The sequence below is a fragment of the Hemibagrus wyckioides genome, linkage group LG20 (genome assembly GCF_019097595.1).
Source record: "Hemibagrus wyckioides isolate EC202008001 linkage group LG20, SWU_Hwy_1.0, whole genome shotgun sequence".
In the NCBI taxonomy this organism is placed as follows: Eukaryota; Metazoa; Chordata; class Actinopteri; order Siluriformes; family Bagridae; genus Hemibagrus; species Hemibagrus wyckioides.
This window is the reverse complement of record NC_080729.1, coordinates 3,656,917-3,677,383: the sequence shown is the minus strand read 5'-3', so window position 1 is coordinate 3,677,383 and position 20,467 is coordinate 3,656,917. Positions and strand designations below refer to the sequence as shown.

Below are 20,467 nucleotides of genomic sequence, written 5' to 3'. Positions count from 1 at the left end.
TTACAACAAATGAGTTTTGATTAATACTCGAAGCTTGTCATGTCCCCAAAACTCACAGAGACTCCTTCCTAAATGTCTCCTGACAGAAAACTTCGCCATATCGATGTTTATATCTGTGTTATCTAAAACACGCGGCTTTAATGGCTTTAATACGCTGCATTTCGAATTACAGTAAGGTCCGACTCCGAAAGAAAGGAACAGAAAACGGCAGTAGGAATGGTTTTAAAAAATGAGCGTCCAGAGAGATTCAAAGGCGTGGACAAAATTTCGTGTGTTTTTAACGATATCTTCTAATCGATTGATTTGGGCCAACAGTTTGAGAAACGATGCAAAGAATAACCGTACAGCATTATCAGCCTGAGCTGCATGTGTGGGCGAGAAAGAGAGAGAGAGAGTGTGTGTGTGTGTGTGTGTGTGTAGAGCTCAACCTTGGCTCTGTTTTATTCGCCTGTTGGGTAAACACGTACCCCACTGAGACGGTAAGGCACGAATCAGCAGGGACGCCTGACCAATATGTCCTTCTGATCAAAGCCGGCGAGGCGCACGTGTCCTCGCTCTCCTCCTCCTCCTCCTCCTCCTCCTCTTCCCGAGCCCTCAGCCGTCTTCCCGTTTTTGGCTTAATTAATCAAAAATGATTTCTCTTCTCATTAGATATGCAGGCGGCCGGCGTTGCAGGCGCAATCTGCAGCGATCGATGTTTTACAGATGTTTAGGCCTGGCTTTTGTTTTTCGACATGGCGCTGATTTTTATTGGGTATGGATTTAAGGGAGAGAGCCAAGGGATTGTCGTCGGAGCTCACGCACAAACACCACTACACACACACACACACACACACACACACCTCAAATACAACCTGCTTTTGGAGAAGTGTGAGGAATTGCCTTAAGAGTTTCATACAACAAAAAGAAGGGCTCGAATCAGTGAAGTCATTTTAAGGTGGAATTTCCGCCTTAAATCAGCAGATTTAAAAATCAAGCAACGAATACAAAATTATTAATTAATTAATAAGATGATTCTCAGATATTAAAAACGTTTCAACAATTTACTGATTAGTTTATTCTGCTAATTTAAATTGATTATCTGGGTTTTTGTTTTATTTTTCATTTTTAATATTTAGATTTTTCTCAATAATCAGTAAAATTATGTATTTTTTACATAACTGTGTGAACACTGTCTTGTATGTATATATATATATATATATATATAATATAAAGCTTCATTATAAAATATCCAGTAGGTTTGAGTGTAAAGATATCAATTGAAATGAATGAATTAATAATTAAATCTTATGAAAAATACTGAAAATATATTTTTTTTAAAATGTGAAATGAAGTTAAAAGATTTAAAGAAAAAGAAAAAATCTTACGTGGATATTTCATCAGGAAATTTAAATTTCTTTTTATTTTCAACAAAAAAAAAATACATTTTTGTAGAAAAAAAAAAATCTAAAAAGAAAGGAAAGTTCTTGACCTTGACCCGAGTCAAAAAGAAAGTTTCCAGAAAAAAACTAGAGTAAATGTGCAAATGACCTAAATTAAAATTGTTTTGAAAAAAAAATACACAAAAAATGCACTGGAATAATTCGTTCGGAGGCAGAAGCTCGTCATAACAAACGTAAACATTTTTTAAATCATTTTTTGGATTGAATTTCTTTATATTTTCTTTTTTTTTATTTATAATAAGAATGATCCGAAAAAGATCTTTATCATAATAAATAATGACTAACGAACGCAGGACCGAAGTCTTTTCTGGTCCGAAGTTTTTTTCTGGTTCTTGGCGTTAATTCCTTTTTTCCTCGCAGCTTCTTCAACAAACACACAGAAATATGAGAATAACGATAAATCGGTGCTTTTTATATATATATATATATATATATATATATATATATATGTCAACGTTTACACTCGTATCACGTGTCGCCAGAGCTGGCAGTCAGAAAAAAAGACGAGTGTGCTCTGGGAAAAACAGATTTTAACAGCGTAGCAGCTCCTCCACACAGTTCCTGTTGCTTGTAAACAAACGTAATTTTGTATTTCCTGGAGTCTAGACACAACAGCGAAGGCCTGGCAGCGCCGGCAACGAGAGCACTTGTGGCTCCCAAGGAGGGGTTGGCACTGCGCCGTGCCTAACAGTGCCCCCGTGTGTGTCTGTCTGTCTGAGAGTGTGTGTGTGTGTGGCAGAAGAAAAATAAAAAAAAAACGTTTTTGGGTATCATTCAAGCATTAAAGCAAAGTTCACACCATGTGTGTTATAGCTAGCATGTGACTATGATGATGATGTTGATTTCAAATTTCTTTTTAATTCATTGTTTTTATCGACAAACGTTTTTTCTCTTTTCACACTTCGCCATAAAACACAACAGAAGGATCGATTCGAAGGACACGAACAATGCTAATGCGTCTGACAATCGCTGTCTAGCTCAGGAAATTCATTCACACATAAATCGAGGACGCAGATCATAAGTTAAATAATATTAATGATGATCAGAAACCCTGAAAGAACATTCTGGAAAAAGCAGATATGGACAATATATCATACCATTATATAAAGAGAATGAATGTAGCTTGTTGCTAATGAACAATTAGCATACAGGACGCTGAAGTGAGCTACTCGGGCACGTCAACACACTGGGATAAGATCGAAAAACAACAGCATAAAGATGCTAATTATGTATCTAACCGTAAACGGTGTGTTTTTATGCTGTGTCATGTTGGCTTCTGAATCAGTTTTATTTGTTCAATAGCTTTTCTTTGGCTGGATAGTTGCTAGCTTTCACTTGCTGGTTTGTTTTTGTTGCTAGATTTACCTCAGACTCCACAGCCTTGTGATTGGTCAGGGTTAATCGTTAAGGTGTACTCGAGATAAGCTCCGTCCATTTTATCCTGATGGGGAGGACACTGTGGTAAAGTTTAATGGAGACAAAAGTTACAGAATAATCTTCTAGGACATTTTGCATCACGAGCCATGACTCAGGAAAGCAAGAGCAAGGTTTTCTCCACCTCAGACGTTCCACACCAGTCACTGTGGAGCTTCCGGAGATTTCAGAAAAGTGTTATCAAAAAGTGATATTCGTTGTTTATGTAACGTGACGGTGCTTTAAAGCTCATCTGCAGCGCTGATGTACTGTAATACATCAAAGAAGGAGAAGAAGCTAGGCTAGTTAGGCTAGTTAGTTAGCATATTAGTAAGAACTGTGGAAGTGTTGCGCTTTGTGCTTTATAGAACAAATTCTTGAAATAATTGATAGCATTAATATAGTTTATGTATATAGTGTCTATAATTATTATTATTATTATTATTATTATTATTATTATTATTATAGAATATCGAAGTGTGTCAACAATAACAAAGTACATATTTTTGTGTAATGGATTTTTGTCTGTTTATTTTTTATTTATTTATTTCATTTTTTTTTTTTTTTTTTTTTTTTGTGCTATTTTGTCTCTTTATAAAATCTACTTTGAACACAGTGCTCCATCAGACACAATTTTATATATAATTTATAGAATATATAAAGAGATATTTTATATATTTATTTTTAAATAAAATGAGATTAATAAACCGGATCAATTCTGAAATAAAACACCAGTGATGTTTAGAAATATTACAGAGATTTTAGAAAGCATGTTGGATTTGTGTATGACTCGATGAGATTGGGGTGTGTGTGTGTGTGTGTGTGTGTGTGTGTGTTCACCAGGCCGTTCCGCTCAACTACACAGGAAGAAGGGGGATGAAACGGAGGCGCTGAGGAAACTGGAGAGAAATGATTATTGATTTAATCACATAATCAGCAGCCAACACTTCAGGCCCAGATAGCAAATCCATAATAGCCTCGCCACATAAGCGGCCCCTTACAAATTTACCTCCAAAGCCCGGCACGTGCACGCACTGCAAACACGGCGAAGGCCGAGGGTCACCTTCAGCCGCCGTCAAAATATTGACACTCCTGACGCTTAAATATGGTTTTGAGTTAAGCGTTATCAATCATCGATAAAGTACAACAGCGGCGACGGGCGTATTAGAGAGACGCTTTTATTCTTATAATCTGAGAATCTGTCTGACAAAAAAAAGGGGAAATCAATTAAGTGTGTGTATGTGTGGTCAGGAAAAGAGAGAGAGAGAGAGAGAGAGAGTGCAGGAACATATAAGCTGGACATCCTTTCCTTTTAACTATAGATCTCTAATGTGTGTGTGCATGTTCTCACGTGTGTGTGTGTGGTCAGGAAAAGAGAGAAGAGAGAGAGTGCATGAACATATAAGCTGGACATCCATCCTTTCCTTTTAACTATAGATCTCTAATGTGTGTGTGTGTGTGTTTGGTCAGGAAAAGAGAGAGAGTGCATGAACACACAAGCTGGTCATCCTTAGGGGTTTTTCCCCCTCTATTTGAAGAAGTGTAATTGTGTGTGTGAGTGTGTGTGTGTGAGTGTGAGTGGTGGGGGGAGAATATGAACACAGAAGCTGGGCATCAGTTCTTCCTAACTGTAGATCTCTACTGTGTATGTATGTTATTGTGTGTGTGTGTGTGTGTGTGTGTGTAGGGGGTCTGAAAGAAAGAATATGAACACACAAGCTGGTCACCAGTTCTTTCTAACTGCAGATCTCTAATATTTATGTATGTTCGTGTGTGTGTGTGTGTGTGTGAGAGAGAGAGAGAAAGAGAGAGAGTGTGTGTGCGAGTGTGTGCTCACGCTTTCGAAACGACGACCTGACCTTCATCAATATGACACCCCTAATTGTAGTTCTCCCTCAAAGATGCCACGAAAGACACGTCACATCAGCTCTCACGTGTTTTCTGGATACACACGACACCGAAAATCAAACAGCAGCTTCACAAATCACACATCTGTCCCACGAACATCTCTCTACCATCAACACACAGGGAAAAAAAAGAAAACCCACAGCTACACCTGCGCTCGCACCGGCGCGTTCACAATCCCGCGGGTCAGAGTGCCTCACGGATTTGGTGTTAACGAGCACGCATATGTAATTTCGCTTGTTTTTTCTGTTTTTTTCACTCCGTTGTCAGGTCAGAAATATCGTTCTGACAAGTCGTGTTTGACGCCGGCGTTCCATTGGAGCAGAAACAAAAGGTGTGTGCGGCGTTTAGGATCGAGAATGAAAATGAAGGAAAACCTCGTCTCATTATCTTTGGCCTCGTCGTTTTTCAAAGAGCGACGGATAACAAAAGCCACGTGCGCATGCCAGGACTCTAAAGTGGGACGTCTTTGTTTGGCGTTTCTATCACTGTACTGTCACCCACAAATCCTGCAGACTTCCATCCTCTTACTGCTGAGATTTTAACTAGGATTGTTCTGATTTTCTCTAATCTTTTTATGATAAAAAGAAAAACAAATCTATAAAGAAAAACAAATCAAAAAAGAAAATAACAAATCTATAAAGAAAAACAAATCCAAAAAGAAAATAACAAATCTATAAAGAAAAACAAATCCAAAAAGAAAATAACAAATCTATAAAGAAAAGCAAATCCAAAAACAAAATAAAAAATCTATAAACAAAAACAAATCTATAAAGAAAAACAAATCCAAAAAGAAAATAACAAATCTATAAAGAAAAACAAATCCAAAAACAAAATAAAAAATTTACAAACAAAAACAAATCTATAAAGAAAAACAAATCCAAAAAGAAAATAACAAATCTATAAAGAAAAACAAATCCAAAAACAAAATAAAAAATCTATAAACAAAAACAAATCTATAAAGAAAAACAAATCCAAAAAGAAAATAACAAATCTATAAACAAAAACAAATCCAAAAAGAAAATAACAAATCTATAAAGAAAAACAAATCCAAAAAGAAAATAACAAATCTATAAAGAAAAACAAATCCAAAAAGAAAATAACAAATCTATAAAGAAAAGCAAATCCAAAAACAAAATAAAAAATCTATAAACAAAAACAAATCTATAAAGAAAAACAAATCCAAAAAGAAAATAACAAATCTATAAAGAAAAACAAATCCAAAAACAAAATAAAAAATCTACAAACAAAAACAAATCTATAAAGAAAAACAAATCCAAAAACAAAATAAAAATCTATAAACAAAAACAAATCTATAAACAAAAACAAATCCAAAAAGAAAATAACAAATCTATAAAGAAAAACAAATCTATAAAGAAAAACAAATCTGTAAACAAAAATGAAATAACAAATCTATAAAGGAAAACAAATACAAAAAGAAAAGAGCAAATCTATAAACAAAAACATCTTTAAACAAAAACAAAATAACAAATCTATAAAGAAAAACAAATCTTTAAACAAAAACAAAATAACAAATCTATGAAGAAAAACAAATCCAAAAACAAAAAGAAATTCAAAAACAAAGTAAAAAATCTATGAAGAAAAACAAATATAAAAACAAAAACAAAAAATATTTTAAACATTTTTTGGAATGAATTTCTTTATATTTGCAAATTTTTTAATAATAAGAATGATCGAAAAAATGTTCTTTACCTATTAAATAATGACAGAAGAACGCAAAACAAATCCGAAAACAAAATTGAAAATCTAAAAACAAAATAACAAATCTGTAAAGAAAAACAAATCCAAAAGCAAAATAACAAATCTGTAAGGAAAAACAAATCCAAAAGCAAAATAACAAATCCAAAAACACAAGGACGATTCAGAAAAGGTAGATTTAATTTGCGAATGGAATTCTTACTGCTGATTGGACAAAACATCGGTCACTCAGGATATACAGGAATTCCAGCAGTAGCTGCAGCAGTAGAAAGTGGACTGGTGTGTGTATGAACACAGCTCTGATCTTATAGCGCTCCTTACATCCTTTAATATGGTATAGTTTGGTCTTCAAAACATTCCTGTGTTCTTCAGGTGTGTTTTTAGAGATCGCAAACTAATCTTTACGCCATGACACGCTATCAGTATATCCAACATCACTCCATATGAACCTCATTCCTCACAGTAGCGCTGAATGAACTCCATTTTCTTATAAATATAAATATATATGTTTGTTATTTTCTTAGATTTAAAGTTGCACTATTGAAAAAGAATGGTTTAAAGTGAAGGCAGAACTCTACACATGTACAAGAAATAAAGTTAGAGACACAATTTCCTACTTCTTGTATATCCTGAGTGACAGATGTCTCGTCCAATCAGAGGTAAGTATTCCATTCACAAAATATACCTACCTTTTCTGGTTTGTCTGAATTGTCCTTGTGTTTTCTGATTTGTTAATTTATTTTTGTTTTGTTTGTTTTTTTATTTTGTTTTTGGATTTATTATTATTATTATTATTATTATTATTATTATTATTATTATTATTATTATTATTATTATTATTATTATTATTTTATTAATTTTGTTTCCAGATTTTTTTTTTTTTATTTTGTTTTTCCATTTGTTATAAGAAATTTTCTATACTGCAAACAATCCTAAGAGAAGAGTGTTTCTGATAACCGGCATACTTGAGTGGGCGGGGTTTTGGTTGTATAGTGTAGAATTTGATTGGCTTATGGAGAAACAAATATGGAGTCTTACTGCGATGTATTACATGTCATATCTTAACTCCACTGGAAAGCATGACGATTAGATAGAATTTGAGTTAAATTTGAAACATGTTTCTTTTAATGAAGCAGCTGTTTAGAGTTCTCAAATCTGATTGGCCAGAAGAATTTATTCAACGTTCGTGGAAAGAGTCTCCAATGTCAGGGCTTTGTAACAGTCAGAAGAAAAGATGTGAAAGTCTTCAGGATGATGATGATGATGAAGAGTTCAGGCTTCAGATTCTCAGTTTTATTTAGTCTAAAAGTAAAAAGTTTGAATTGAAAAAATAAATAAATAAATAAATAAATAAATAAATAAATAAATAAATAAATGAAATTGATGATATGGATACTATTTTTCAAGGAAAAAAATTACAGTTTACTTAATTTAAAAAAAAAATCAACAAAAGGAGAAGGAAAGCATAAAAGCATGAAAAAGAAAACAAGTAAACAGCTCACAATATACATTATAATGTGAATGAAATGGTTTAATATGACAAGAGAGAGAGAGAGAGAGAGAGAGAGAGAGAGAAGGATACAAGATACTTTTCTTGAAATTTCTTACCAAAGAAAGAAAAAAATCCTAGGAAAAAAGTACACATAATAGGAAATTCAAATACGTAATACAAGATTATTTTCAATTTTAGCATTTTATTTAATTTTTAATATTTTGCTTGTTTGATTTTTTTTTTATTTCATTTCATGTTCCATTTTATTTTATTCAATTATTGTCTTTAAGGTTTTAATTAATATTTAATATTATTTAATTGTTTATATTTTGTTATATTTTATTATATACCATATTTTATAGATATTTTATTCGATTTTTCCACGTTAGCTTTTTGTCCCTTTGTCAAGTCCAGAGTTCGTTCTGCAATAACGATTCGGGGAAAGTTCTGAATCTGGAACATTCCCAGATTTGGCCCCTTGAACCCTTAGCCTCAGATCTGACAGAGTGTCATCTCTCTGTACAGTAACCTCGCGCTTCACCTATCTGTCCGCTCGCTTCGTCACCGCGCCGCGCGGAAACCGTCTCTCGGTTCCGCAGATGCATCGATTTTCGGAAGCGACCCGTCGGCAGATAGATTCCACCGGGCGACTCTGCGCCATCATCTGTCTGTTCCTGTCTGCGTCGCCCTGAGCTACGAAGGCGTAATTGTTTACCAAAGGGTTGCGCCTCATTGGCTCCTGGAGATTGGCTCCTAATTAGCAGCGAGTTGTCTGAACACGCTCGAGCACTGTCCACTCCACTTTCATCTAATCTCCACTCTTTCAAACAAAATAATGAGATCATTTACACCTCATTAACGTGGCCCCGTAATGTCCGCACATTCATCATAATGATTGCTTATCATTTCACTCTGCAATATTATCTCCTCTAATGAAAGCGTTGGCGCACGCTGCCAGGAGAGCTTTAATTGGCGGTGTGGAATCGCAGCTTGTCGTAACATGTGGGAGCTTCTCATTTGCATGCTGCACTTCAAATGCTAATAAAGAATCTCCATTAAATATGTACGTCCAGCTGATAAAGACGCTTTTCGGGACGTGGTTGAGGAGGAAAACCCGGAACGCCCAGAGATCTGACCAAGATTCTCTTCAGGATTCCAGAGAGCTGTTTGGAAAAGTTTGGACTTTCCAGCAAAAGTAAATCTAACAAGAAATAAAACCAAACAAGTAAACTTTTAATTTTCAATCAGCTGCTGTAAACTATCGGCTATTAGGACGCATATTTTTTGAGCGCTAGTGCTAACTCGGTTGGTTCTGTAAGCTTCTAGCTGATCGTTACAGTAAACGGTTTCTATAGTAACGAGTTGTTATTGCAACTGATGCCATTTTGTTGTGTTTTGTTGTGTTTGTTGTGGTGTTAGAGGAAAAATACGTTCAGGGAGGTTCTGTTGGAAGAAAATAACTCACTTTGGAGTAACGCTAACGCTAATGCTAACTCATTGGGTTCTGTAAGCTTCTAGCTCATCGTTAGAGTAAACTGTTTCTATAGTAACAACTTTTTCTTGTGGTGTTAAAGGAGAAATACGTTCTGGGATGTTCTGTTAGAAGAAAAAAATCCACTTTGGAGTAACGCTAATACTAATGCTAATGATAACTCGTGGGGTCCTGTAAGCTTCTAGCCGATCGTTAGAGTAAACGGTTTCTGTAGTAACAACTTTTTGTTGTGGTGTTAAAGGATTAACACGTTCTGGGATGTTCTGTTAGAAGAAAAAAATCCACTTTGGAGTAACGTTATTAATGCTAATACTAATGCTAACTCATTGGTTCTGTAAGCTTCTAGCTGATCGTTAGAGTAAACGGTTTCTATAGTAACAAATTGTTATTGTAACTAATGCCATTTTGTTGTAGTGTTGAAGGAGTAACACGTTTTGGGATGTCCTGTTTGAAAAATAATCTTTGGAGTAACGCTAACGCTAATGCACACCTTTCACAGGACCTTTAACAAGAACATACAACACGACGTGATCTAGCTAACCGGCTAACCGAGGTACCGTAATCCGAGTGAGGTTTCTTCAGGATCTGTTTCCGTTAACGGAGCCAAAAACAAACAAAGCTTTCAGCCTTATCGTGTCACCCAATCAAAGTCGAACCTTTAGGCTGTTAAACACATTATGTAGAGCTTGCTAATGTGTGTAATATTTCAGGCTATTGTTAGCTATGAGAGTAGCATTTTGCTACACTGAAGACTTTCAGTAAATTTTTCATTTTATTAAAATCATTAAGCATATGTAAAACATAAACAGATTCATCCTGCTTGTGCTTCGTGTTGTTTTCCTGTCAGAACATGAAGGGAACTTTTGTACCGATCGCTAAAATATTCTATATCTGCAATAAAACAAAAATAAAAACTAACCCAAAGGAACTAAGTGACGGTGTTTATGCACGTTTAATTCATTTCCCAGATTCCCAGACGGACCCAAACACCGAAGTCACGAAAGTGTCAAACCGCAAACTTTCTCTGCTCGGGTTTTCCGCTAGCTCCGCGCAGGGCTAATATGCGAATTCGATTAGCCTCCGGACATGGCTTCCAGACTGATCCGGGGCTTTGCGCCCCCAGTGCGAAGCGTGACCGAGAGACAGAAAGACATTCATCCCATATTTCCATTTTTTCCTCCGCTCTATGATGTAGCAAAAGCGCATGAACTCTCATATCCTCTGCGTTCTCAATATGGGATCAAACGCAGGGTATCGTATCCGTTAGCTAGGCTAGCCGGAGTAGCCATGCGTGCCGAGGAGGCGTTCTCGTCTGATTTAGAGAGGCTTAGGAGAGGATTTCTTCCACCCTTCTTCCCCCGACGGAGGGCCTGGCTGCTAATTGTGGCCACGCGTGTGGAGAAGGGGCGCAGGCGCGGGCCGAGTAGCATCGCTAAATTAAAACCTAGCTCCGCGTGTCGAAGGAGAACCGGCATCTGCTTTTTTTTTTTTTACGTAATGCCCCACTCCTCTGATCACCCGAGTCAAGAAAGAGAGAGAGGGAGGAATTCGAAGAGCTCCTCTCTCCCAACTCGGCCCTTCATCCAGCCCCTTCCCGCGAGAAGCGGCAGAGCTAACAGCGGAGTTACACTGAGTTCACGTGTGAAATGTCGCATGTTTACATTACACACGTTTTTCACCAGTAGTAAACATTGTGGGGTTTTTCGTGATTCGTTTATTTTTGTCAAACGATCCCCCCCCCCAGGATTTTTTGAAGCAAATGATTTGTTTATTTTTCACGTGATACATTTATTATTTGATCATTTTTTTCCCCACATGATTTATTTGCCATTCATTATAATATGTTATTAAAATAAATTATTAAAAAATATTCTAGTGTGATTTTTGTTTTCAAGATAAATTTTTTCCTGATTTTTACATGATTTTTTTTCACCATTCACTTAAATATTCCCGTGATTAATTTTTTTCTTGATTCATTTCTTTTTTCCCGATTCATTTTTTCAAATGTGAAAATTTCTTTATGATTCATTAAAATATTCCCAAGTGATTTTTTTCCACATGACTTTTGTTTTTTAATTGTAATTTTTTTCATGATTAATTTTTTTAATGTGATTTTTATTTTTTCTTTATGATTTATTAAAATATTCCTGTGTGATTTTTTTTATTGTGATTTTTTTCTACATGAATCATTTTTACACCTGATTCATTTTTTTGCATTTATATTTTTCAAAGATTTTTTTTTATTATTAATTTTTCCACATGATTTATTTTCTCAAATGATTCATTTATCCACGATTCGTTTTCTCAGACGATTCATGTATTTTCATGGGATTGTTACACAAGATTCGTACATCGTAGAGAATGTCAAATGTTAATACCTGGTGTTGAAAAAAGTTTGACTAGCGGTGTGTATGTGTGTGTGTGTGTGTGTGTGTGTGTGTGTGTATAAACCACTCCACTCCATCTGAGCTGATTTAAGTGGTATAGTGGTGCGGCAGTTAGCATTCTCCGTTTCCGTGTGGGTTTCCTCTGGGTTCTCTGGTTTCCTCTCACTTGACCGACTTCTCCTTCACCGCGAATCTGACCAGGAAAAATCACTTACGGAAGATTCTAGAACTTCTCGGACACAAATTAATAAATAAATGACCAAATCCACATGGTCAATCTGCTGGTTGAACTCTTATGTATTATCTGGAATTTCAAAGACATTTTTAAAGTGATTCCTGTTAGGAAAAAAAGCCAAGCGTCTATATAACGGGCATTAAATTAATCTGTTTTTTTTTCTACCCTCACAGGAAACACTTGACTCTCGACTCTCGGCTCGATATGACCCGCCCTCCCTGGTGTGTTGTGTATTAAACGTGGATTTGTCCAGTTCTCCCTGTAGATGTGACCCGTACATGTAATACTCAGCTCTGACACGACTGTATGACAATAACTGACCCGGCGATCGGCTCTGCCGCATGTTAACCGCCTGCCTCGGGCTGGTCTGCTTATATTCGAGTGACTGACCGGAGGGAGGCTAATAATCCGCTTTGGCCTCAAGTCTGTCACCTTGAGAGAATAAAGATGGGGGCGGGGGGGGGGGTGCATATCACACACACACACACACACACACACTATGCTGACATGTCAGCAAGGTGATCATTAAACTAAATTTGCATGGCATCGTGTGTGATCAAGCTGTCACTTTGCTGTCTACACACTTATGAGATTCTCACACACACACACACACACACACACACACACTATCCGTCCATCAAGTGCTGTTTGGTGTTAACCCGATGACACTGAATATTTTAATGAACCATGTCTCATTACATGTTAATGGATCTTATCGCATTAATATAGCGACATCACAGTAAGACGCCAGTTTTCCTTTCGGGAGTCAGCTGACATCACCGACGTGGCTAACGACTTACTCGAGATGATGTAAGCGTTATCATTGAATCCTCCATTCTGATTGGTCAGGAGTCAGTCAGACTCTGAATGTCGGTCCAGCAGCGATCATGGGTATATGGTAATGCACTTTGATTAGTACTATTACTTATTATTATTATTAATACTGTACCGTTTCCATAGCAACAGAGTATTCATCTTTGGAAGGTGGACGCTTTAATAGAAAGGAAAATGCTAAATGTTTAGTAACTTATTTTGGAAGGAGTCTTCACTGTTGTAAATGTTTGTAGGTTTTCCACCATGGGAAAGTCTTCAGAAATACAAAATAAATATTTATGACTTTTTGGTTTTGTTGTTGTTGTTGTTGTTTTTTGAGGAAACCAATTCTTATATCTGCTGTACCAAATGATAACAGGCCCCAATTAACAAGAGTAACTACAAAAAATGCATGCTTAGGAGAAATAAAAGCTTTTGGGATGTGATGATGATATAATAATAATAGCAATAAGAAAAATTAAAAATGAAAGGTAAAAAAAAGAATTAATTCCAGGTGTAATTATGTTATTTTTCTTACCTTTTTTTATTTTTAGTTTTACCATTTTCTAAACAAGAATTCATTTCATTCTCAGCAAGAATATAAAGTGGGAAATATTTTTTTATTTACAATTTTCTAACATTTAAAAAAAAAACTCAGTGAGAATATATTATATTTATATTTATTTTATTATATTTATTATAATTTTCTAAAGGAAAAAAATGTAAAAAGTCAGTGAACATATTTACAATTTTCTAATATAAAAAAAACGATATATATATATATATATATATATATATATATATATATATATATATATATATATATATATATATATATATATATATATATATATATAAATAAGATATACATTATTATTATTATTATTATTATTATTATTATATAGTTTAAAATTTGTGAATTGGTGAATTGGAACAGACTCCGCCCCCAAAATGTCTGAGAGTGAGATTCGAACTGAAAGAGAAAGTGAAGTGAACGAGTTTTACTTCACGTCCAAGTTTACAAAAAAAAATAAAAAATTAAAGTGCCTAAATAAAGGTTTGTGTAAATGGAAAAACCCCTGGCCCAGCTCAGTCTAAGGTGCTGCGTTCTATATTTATGTATGGAAGAAATAGATTTGTGAGGAAGTGTCTGCTTTCACATGTTCAGGAGACTCTTGGTTTCTTTATGAATATTCCTAATCAGTCGACGCCATGTTCTCGTTTTTTTTATTTTCTTGACAGCGAAACTGCGGGACATTGGAACTCGTACAGTTTTCTACTGAGAAGAAATGGGACTGATGTCTTCACGTGAACCTTTTTGACCAGAACGCTGCAGTTCCCATCTGCCAGCGGAGTAGAAACCGACTTTTCAATCAGCGTAAACAAATGAATTATTTTCTCAGCACAAGTCCGGACTCTGTGTGTTTTAGACCTGTGTTTTTCCCTCTTACACAGAATTCCCCTGGTTGAAGATCAAATCTGAGCGGCTTTTTAGATGAAAAAGCACTTGGAGCATCTCAGAGAGCAGCAATGGGATTGATATCAACATTTACTTTGAAGATACCAACAGTTTCTGTGGAAAAATCAACCAGTTGATTCGTTGTGTACCTTCTTTATGATGGTAGAAAGAATTATATCACCCCAAACCTCCAACACCCAAAGTCCTGCCTCGCCTCGGGCCTGCGCCGTGAGCTAAAAACAAAAGGAGCCAACAGAAAAGAAAGAGAGAGAGAGAGAGAGAGAGAGAGAGAGAGAGAGAGAGTAAGCAGCCATGCATTCGTGAGAGAGCAGAAACAAAGCTTTGTTTGTGTGCCTCAATCAGTCGTGCTCGTGAAAGCAGACACTTATGAGAGAGAGAAAATCTCCCCCTTTTATATATATATAAAAAACAACAACATGGGTATAAATTAAAATAAAAAAGAAAAAGAAAAAGAGTAAACGTAATACAGGCTGGATTCTGTTTGCCCTGAATGTGACAAGAATAAGAATTACTATTAATCAACATAGAAACCCCCCCAAGCACACACACACACACACACACACACACACGGCCTACATCTAATGTACAATAAATCCACAAAGGGGCCCCTGAGCGCCTCCTACATATATACACAGAGGCTCCTGTTATCCCGTCATTTTGCCTTTCATTCCTGCCCTTCTTTTTTTACAGTACGAAAGTAAAGGAACAGAGAAAGTCCCTTCGCCCGGCTCGCGTCTCGGAAACCCAAACCCGGCACCCGCTGTGACCCGTGCGAATTCAAACCCAGATCGATAAGGAGATTTCTTCCGTTCCGCCTCTTTTTTTTTTGTTGTTGTTGTTGGCGAGCGAGGTGAAGGGGAGGGGAATAAAGTTACAAGTGTGCATCGTAGGCCTGAAAGGCAGTGTGGGAAAAAGCGGCCTTGGCAGGGAGACGGGGTCAGTGGCGAGCCCGCCGCACCAGGTGTCCCCCCTGCATTCAGACGATACGCTCATTCATAGAGCGAGCGCAGAGTATTAAAACTCAGAATTTGCAACTGAATGCTGATATAATCCTGGAAATATATGTCTCCATTAAGCGCGCTCCCATTAAGCGCACAAGGAAGCCTTTGTGCTGGGGCTTTATGTATATTTATCAAGGTTTTAAAAAGAAGGGCCGGTGAGGATGGAGGGAGAGAGGGAGGGAGGGAGAGAGGGAGAGAGGGAGAGGAGTGAAGGCTCGGGTGGACTTTCCAACTGTTTACATGTTAATTTTCAAACTTAACAGCCCTCGTCCTGGAACTATTTATACACAGAATGCTAATCATTTTCTCCTCTCCCCCCAACACTCCTCTTTTCTTTCTCTTCTCTCTCTCTCTCTCTCTTGGCAGCAGTTATTTCCCACTTGACTGTGTGTGTGTGTGTGTGTGTGTGAATGAGTGAGAGTTTAGGTGTGATAGCGGCCCCCCTCGAAACTCAGGGACGCTCGTTGAAAACATCGGAAAAAGTTCCTTTTTATTTCAAAACACTGCATCAGGTGAGGTTTACAGAAGAGTTGTGAAAGGGGATGGGAAGAAAAGGAGAGGAGAGGAGAGGAGAGGAGAGGAGAGGAGAGGAGAGGAGAGGAGAGGAGAGGAGAGGAGAGGAGAGGAGAGGAGAGGAGAGAAACAAAAGGTGATCAGGAAATAGATGGAAAGAAAAGGAAAGAAACAGGAAGGGCAGGGAACGAAAGAGATAGAAATAGATGGGAGGGAAGGAAAGGAAAGGAAAGAAATAAATGGAAAGGAAAGGAAAGGAAAGGAAAGGAAAGGAAAGGAAAAAAGAAATAGATGGAAAGGAAAGGAGAGGAAAGGAAAGGAAAGGAGAGGAAAGGAAAGACAATAGGAAAGGAGAGGAAAGGAAAGACAATAGGAAAGGAAAGGAAAGGAAAGGAAAGGAAAGGAAAGGAAAGGAAAGGAAAGGAAAGGAAAAAAGAAATAGATGGAAAGGAAAGGAAAGGAAAGGAAAGGAAAGGAAAGGAAAGGAAAGGAAAAAGGAAATAGATGGAAAGGAAAGGAAAGGAAAAAAGAAATAGATGGAAAGGAAAGGAAAGGAAAGGAAAGGAAAGGAAAAAAGAAATAGATGGAAAGGAAAGGAAAGGAAAGGAAAGGAAAGGAAAGGAAAGGAAAGGAAAGGAAAGGAAAGGAAAAAAGAAATAGATGGAAAGGAAAGGAAAGGAAAGGAAAGGAAAGGAAAGGAAAGGAAAGGAAAAAAGAAATAGATGGAAAGGAAAGGAAAGGAAAGGAAAGGAAAGGAAAGGAAAGGAAAGGAAAAAAGAAATAGATGGAAAGGAAAGGAAAGGAAAGGAAAGGAAAGGAAAGGAAAGGAAAGGAAGGAAATAAATGGAAAGGAAAGGAAAGGAAATGAAAAAAGAAATAGATGGAAAGGAAAGGAAAGGAAAGGAAAGGAAAGGAAAGGAAAGGAAAGGAAAGAAATAAAAGGAAAGGAAAGGAAAGGAAAGGAAAGGAAAGGAAAGGAAAGGAAAGGAAAGGAAAGGAAAGGAAAAGAAAAAAGAAATAGATGGAAAGGAAAGAGTTATCTAGCAGGTGCTGCATATGAAGCTCGGTGTTATTTACGGCGTTGGGAACCTCAGTGAGAAAACTTTCTGTCACATTCTCAAACAAAAGGGGAGGAAAAGTGACTCTTGCACTCATAGTGACAGATACTACAGGGAGGGAGGGAGGGAGGGAGGGATGGGATGGAGGGATGAGGGACAGAGGGAGAGGAAAAAAGCACAGAGTGGAAAAAGACAAAGCGAGGGAATTATGAAATGTGGTGAGCTCTAACACCATGGCAACTGCTGAAGTGTCCGTGTGTCCACCAAGGAGGAATGTGTGTAATAAAAACTGCCCCCCCCTCTCTCTCTCACTCTCTCTCTCCTTCTCCTTCTATGCCAACATGGTAACTGTGCAAAAGACGAAGACAATTCTGCACCATGACTGTACGAGTGTGTGTGTGTGTGTAAGATTTTTTGTTTGTTTGTTTGTTTGTTTACAACCTGAGAAGACTTTCTCTCACAAAATCTCTCACAAAATTCGCGTATTTAATTCTGAGTTGGCCTTCCATTAAAACAACAACAAACTGCCTCCTTGTTCTCCTCATAAACAGCTTATAACACTGTTATAACATTTAACCTGCACCGGCTTTAGACTGACAGACATTAATAGCTTCATGCTAATTCATGCTAACTTTCTCAACACTCAAGCTGCAAGCATATTTCATGTCACTTCATTCTTGTATTTATATTCACTTCTTTACTCAGTAAAATTACAAGAGGTTTTTTTTATTATTGTATTTATTTATTTATTTATTTATTTATTTATTTATTTAGCCATTGCATTTTAGCGTTAACCTGACGCTAATTTGTGCTAAGGCTAGACTTTCCTCAGTAGAATTGTTCACTCTTGAAATCGTTCCTCCAGGTCCTAGTGTCCACCTGGCAAAGGGAGTTCTGTGTTGGGTTAATTTACACTGTTTACAATTTCTGCTTCTTCCTTAAAACTACACAGATTTTTTTTTTATACATATTTATTTATTTTTTTAAAGATGAAAAAAAACAGAACTGAATAATGCGCACTTACATCTGGATTTATTTTTTCTCTTTCTTTCTTCTAGTTATCGAAAGAGAAATTTTCGAAACAGGAAATGTGAAATCCAGTGGATTCAGTGTTGTTGTCTAAATTGTTTACTTTAATTTGTTGTGGCATTTGTTTACCAAAAGTCGAATATTTTCTTCATGTTGAGCTAATTTTCGAAATGGTATGAAGCAAAAAAAAAAAAAAAACTTCATCTGAGTTTCATTTGAGATTTAACCTGAAACATCGGCAAGGAAAATTAGCGTATTTTATTGTAGCATGTAAAAGTGCTAGATACAGATTGTGTGTGTGTGTGTGTGTGTGTGTGTGTGTAGACAGGGACGTCAAAGTGATTGTTGTGTGCCGTTAAAAACGTGTACAGCTCGCTCCACTCTCTCTCTCTCTCTCTCTCTCTCTCTCTCTCTCTTTCTCTCTGGCGCTAATTATGATGCTAATATCAGCACTCTAAACAAAGTAGCAATTTCAATGACTGATATGAGGACACAAAATGGCTGCCTCCACAAAAGAGCCATTGAGGGGGCCACGAAACCTGTGAAAAGACCTGGATTTGTGATTGTATGTGTGTGTATTTGTGTGCGTGCGCGTGTGTGTGTGCATGGTGGCATCGGTGTGCTCGTACCGTCACCTGAATTATGCACAGCTCATTGTGTTCAAATATCATAAAATTGACACATGAATGTCCGCGGATCCACCTCCTTCCGACGCCGGGGCGAAACGATTATTTATCCCGCTCCGGAGCCGGGCCGAGACAATTAGTCATATTCGTATGCCGAAATTAATCGAGAGACGCGGGGGACAAAAGTAGTACACTACTACGCGGAGTACAAAAGCGAGCTTTTGTCGGCTCTCTTGTCTGACAGGGATAATTAAATATATGAAATTGAAATTCCTCCGTGGGGGGTCGTGTTGACGAGGCTGCGTCTGCGTCCGAGTCTTTTGTGCCGGCGTTTGTGCCACCGCGGTGCCCATTTCCTGTCGCTTAAAAGCACGCACACACGGAGTTTCCCCTCTCGCCCGCGCTGGCTGTAGGAGCGAGAGAGGAACAGGGATAGAAATGCTTACAGAAAGGCTTCAAAAACCAAAGCTTTAAAATAAATGAATGAAGTTAAAGGTCAGCGATCTCCATCACTCACACCGCTACTGCTTACAGTTCTGCAGATCAGACTAGTTCCTGCGCATTAGGATAGGTTTTTATTAAATATTCCATTTGTTTCAGTCATCAAGGATCATATTATAGATCTGTAGCTTCACTTCCTGTTTGAACCCAAGCCCTTAAAGGCCAGTGTGGTTCACTGTGAGATTTTTTACCGCAAAACAAGCTTTCGGTTCGGAGGATGGAATAAAAAAAATAGATGCAAATCTGAAAGAGATATATAAACTGACTAACTGACAGACTAAATAAATAAATAGATGATTAAATAAATCAATAAATTATTTATTTATTCCTAAATATTATACAACCAACTGTATATAAACATAACAGTATAACATAGTACATATAGTAACATATAACATAGTAAAATGCTAAAAATGTTTATGCAATTTAATTAATTTTTTTCGCATGTTTTAATGTCGAACAGGGTTTTTTTCAATCAATTCTTATTATATATATATATGTTTTTTTTGTATATATATGTTTTGTTTTTTTGTCATAGTTTGAAATATTTCCACTTTTTTGTCGAAATATTTTGATGCCGTTTTACTTTTTTTTTCAAATTCTTTTAGTGTTTTTATATTTTGTAAAGTCATTTTCTTGATTTTTATTAAAATATATATATTTAAATATTCACTTTTTCAATATTGTGTGATTTTTTTTTAAAACAAAGGTTTAAAATATTTTTGGGGAAGTTTGGCCTATATTTTTACTTTTAATCTATTTTTTTTTTTTTTTAAAAAAGAAAGAAAAACAAGGCTTTTTATTTCATTTTAATGGATATTTTTTGATGAAGTAACTTATAAATTTTCTGGACATTATTTGTAAAATAATTGTTTTTAAATAAAATCAAAGAAAGAAAGAAAGGAAAAAAAATAAAATAAAATAAATAAATAAAGGGGGGCATTTTGAATTTCTTTTAAATTTTGTAAGTTTTTTTTTTTAATTGTTGAAGTTGGATCCGGTTGCCACTGTAAAGTTTAATCCTCATTTTTTCCCCCCACACGCACTGTGGAGTGGTCAGTAAACGTCCTGTCAGTGCAGAGCGGATGTTTCAACAGCACTTTATTCATACTGTCTAAGATAAAGATGCCAAACCGTTTTATTTGCATTACACAACTCATTTTTTCATCCTCTTGTCCCTGAAATGAGCAGTGTGTGTGTGTGTGTGTGTGTGTGTGTGTGTGTTTGTAAATGAATGAAAGTAAAATGATTCCCTCCTTCGTTGATTTCTTCTCCCACCTGCAGTAAGGAGGATCTCTGAAGCCCAGGAGGTGGATGTGTTCATGAGCCTCAGAGAAGTGAAGAAAATACAGAAGATGGCA

At 36.5% G+C, this 20,467-nt stretch overlaps 1 long non-coding RNA gene across 2 annotated transcripts in view; it reads left to right on the top strand.

Moving 5' to 3' along the window:
• Nucleotides 1–15,523, top strand: part of LOC131370990 (uncharacterized) — a 60,941-nt gene extending 45,418 nt beyond the window's left edge. The window contains exons 4-5 of one of the 2 annotated variants that reach the window (XR_009207487.1): nt 12,259–12,983; nt 14,141–15,523. This is a non-coding gene — a long non-coding RNA (uncharacterized LOC131370990). Of the gene's footprint in view, nt 1–12,258; nt 13,471–14,140 lie in introns of those variants that run through there. The other variant, XR_009207488.1, reaches the window with a different exon arrangement.
• The last annotated feature ends 4,944 nt before the right edge of the window (nt 15,524–20,467 follow it).